The 3,598-nt window shown below is 39.4% G+C and overlaps 1 pseudogene; it reads right to left on the reverse strand.

Moving 5' to 3' along the window:
- Positions 1–2,228: 2,228 nt before the first annotated feature.
- LOC102825537 lies at positions 2,229–3,230 on the reverse strand (annotated as a pseudogene).
- Between the last annotated feature and the right edge of the window lie 368 nt (positions 3,231–3,598).

Consider the following 3,598-nt stretch of genomic DNA (forward strand, 5'->3'; position numbering starts at 1 on the left):
CTAAAAACTTTCTGTAACATTACTTTGACCAGGAACTGCCAGATGTTGAAGTTGCATTCAGAGAAGGACAAGAAATCAGGGATATTGTTGCTGACATTAGATGGCTCTTGGCTGAAACCAGAGAATGCCAAAAAGATGCTTTTCTGTGTTTATTTGATGACACAAAGGCTTTTGACTGTATGGATCATGATGAGCTTTGGATAACTTTGCAGATAATGATAATTCTGGAACATTTCAATGTGCTCCTGAAAAACCTGTACGTAGACCAAGAAGCAGTTATGTGAACAGAACAAGGAAACACTGAATTGTTTAAAATTATGAAAAGTGCATGTCAGGGTTGTATTTTTCACCATACTTATTCAATCTGTGTGCTGAGCAAAAAATTTGAAAAGATGGACTATCCGAAAGAAAACTAGGCATAAACTTTAAAGGAAGACTATTAATAATTTGTGATATGCAGATAATACAACTTTGCTAAATGAAAGCAAAAAGAATCTAAAATATTTAGTGGTGAAGATCCAAGACCACAGCCTTTGCTATTGGTTACACCTCAATGTAAAGAAAACAAAAATTCTCACCACTGGACCAATAAATAACATCAAGATAAATTATTGAAATTGTCAAAGGCTTCATTTTGCTAGGATCAACCATCCACACTCATGGAAAAAGCAGTCAAGAAATCAAATGACACATTGTATTAGGCAAATCTGCTGTACAAGATCTCTTTACAATACTCAAGAGAAAAAATGCCAGTTTGAGGACTAAGGTGCACTTAACCCAAGTCATGGTGTATTCAAGAACCTCATAGTCATGTGAAAATTGGAAAATTAATAAAGAGACCATGGAAAAATTGATATATTTTATTTATGATAGAGGAGAATATCAAAAGTATCAGCGATTACCAAAAAAACAAACTGTGTTGGAAGAGGTACAGCCAGAATGCTCCTTGGAAGCCTGGAAAGTCAGACTTTGTCTCTCACACTTCAGACAATTTATAAGGAGGGACCAGTCCCTGGAGAAGGACAATACACATGATAAAGTGGAGGGTCACTGAAAAACAGGACAACCCCCAACAAAATGTGAAGTAACTGGAGGGTTCAAACCACTGACATTTTGACTAACTGTTGAGAGTTCAACCACTGTGCCACCTGAAATCCTTACAAAAGTATAGGAATTAGGTGGTTTTTTTTGTTGTTCTTGTTAAGTTTTTATTAGGTTGTGTTGTTGTTATTGTTGTTGTTAAGTGTTTATTTTTAATTGAATGATAGTTTACATGGGAGAACATCGGTTTTACACTCATAGTTTCATTGCAATGATTACAGTCTCCTCCAGACATCATTATTTAACAGTATTTGCTTCTATTTCCTCTGTTTTTGTTTGTTTTTGTTTTTTTTTTTTGGTGGAGGGATGTACACAAAAACACTCAGGAACATATAATAATAATTTGAACAACCAAAGGCACATTCTGAAAGTCTGCCTCATGGCTGCCAGCACTCAATCTTTCTCTTTCCATGAGTCTAGAGTCTTCAGCTGCTCTCTCTCCTGGTCCTCATCTCTGCCTCCATCTCTGGTGTCGCTGCAACTCTGGAGAGTCCACATTCTGCTCGTGCTTTTCTCCTGTGATGGTCCTAGGTTCCTCTGTTCTTGTACTGTAAGATTAACTACTCCTCCCTTTTTGTTACAAAGTATCTACCTTTACATTTGTGAAAGTTGCAGTTAGTCATAACAATTACTCAAAATTACTCATAAGAATCTTATCCCCATTTCTTTTCACCAGACCTATCTAGACAAGATGGAAACTATTCAGTGAGGACTCTACCTTTCCCCACATACTCTTAAACTAAATTCCATCTTGAAAACTTGTAAGCCAGTCACTTTGTGCTTTTATCACCCCCTCATTTTAGTTAGCCAGTGTCTAAGTTGCCCATTTCTATCTACCCTGTGTACAGAGGGGATAGGATTGATACTTGTTGTGAATATTCCTTTCCCCTCAGTTGGTATTTTGAGTTACTACATTCATAAGTATAGGTCAAGTTCATCAAATTGTAGCAATTTACACTTATTTAGGAATTAGGTTATTTGTGCATGTGTGTGTGTGTTTCAGATATTTTTATTCCTTCAAATTTTCCTTCATTAGGAGTGACTGAAATTAAAAAAATATAATTGAGCCCCATCATCATCAGTATCATCATGAAAATGGCTTTAAGAGAAAACTGGTCAAATGAATATTATCGCTTCCCATTTTCAACTAGTAGATAGTTGCCATGGATATAGACAGCCAATTGTCTTTCAAGAATGCTCAAGATATGTTCAATAATACAACATGACCATTCACAGGGGAAAACAAAATAGGAAATAACTTGAAAGTACTTCTTGATTTCATCATACAAGACAAGCACAAAAGCACCACCCATGCCTCTGAGCACATTGGACCACTTGCCTTGAAAAAACGTTTTGCCTCCTTCATCACACGCAATCTTCATCCAGCACTCAAGAGTGCCTGTGTACATGATATCAGTTCCTTTGAGCTGACTGCATCATCAAGCAACGATAAACAGTGTCAAATAGGTAGGAAGTCAACCCCGCCACAGCCATGACTGATTGAATGATCATCCAGCTGACAAAGATGTGAGTATTCTTGGGATCTGAAAGCATTCCCTTTGCAGTATCATGGATACCAAAGTAGGCAGCCCAATAGATGATACTACCTTACACAGACACATTAAAGCCTTGGTACAGTCTTGGAGATCTCAACCAGGAGGTCACCAAGGCCTTTGAACTCTCTTTTGGCACCAGCTTTCTCCACATCAGCTGCTAGAGGGGTACTGGTGAAATCAAGAGAGTACGTGAAGCACAAGAATGTCGTGCCAACAGTACCACCTGAAGCTAGATTCCCCAAAAAGTAGCACCCAAACTGGGTCCTCTTGTCCACACCATCTAGGAAGGTCTGCTTGTATTTATCTTTGAAGGCAAAGTTGTGAGCTTGGGTGAGGAAGTATCTGATGACATTGGCCAGGTTACCATGCTAGAAGGACAGGACTCCCTAGGGGATCCGAACCACACAATCGATAATGCCCTTGTACTGCTTATCTGCAGTGATTTGCTTGTTGGCATGGTGCACCTGCAGCAGCAGCTTAACCCATTCGATGGGTGCTACCATGGTCTTGGAGATGGCTGTGGCCATGCCACCTACAAGAAGTCCTTGGGAAGGACACAGCAGCATCTGTCATGTTCAAAGAGGAGAAGAAGGCAGGGGACTGCAGCAAAACTGGAACCAGAACGGGTTTTGTCTTTGGGGCTCTGGGTAGGAATTGAGTTTTTATTTTGGGGAGGCACATCATTCAATCCATGGAGCTCTAGTGGCATAGTGATTATGCCTAGCCTCTGCACTATGGGTATAACACTGCTGGTATTTGAAATACTGGTATCATAGCTTCCAACATCACAACAACATGCAAACCACCAGAGTGCAGCAAATTTACAGATGAATGATGGGGACCAAGTAATTGGGTAGCCCATTGCAGTGTGCCTGGAAAGTAGAGATGGCTCCTAAAGTAGACAGATTATATTTAATCCTTGAGAGCTAACAAGATACGCT

The sequence above is a fragment of the Chrysochloris asiatica genome, unplaced genomic scaffold (genome assembly GCF_000296735.1).
Source record: "Chrysochloris asiatica unplaced genomic scaffold, ChrAsi1.0 scaffold00171, whole genome shotgun sequence".
In the NCBI taxonomy this organism is placed as follows: Eukaryota; Metazoa; Chordata; class Mammalia; order Afrosoricida; family Chrysochloridae; genus Chrysochloris; species Chrysochloris asiatica.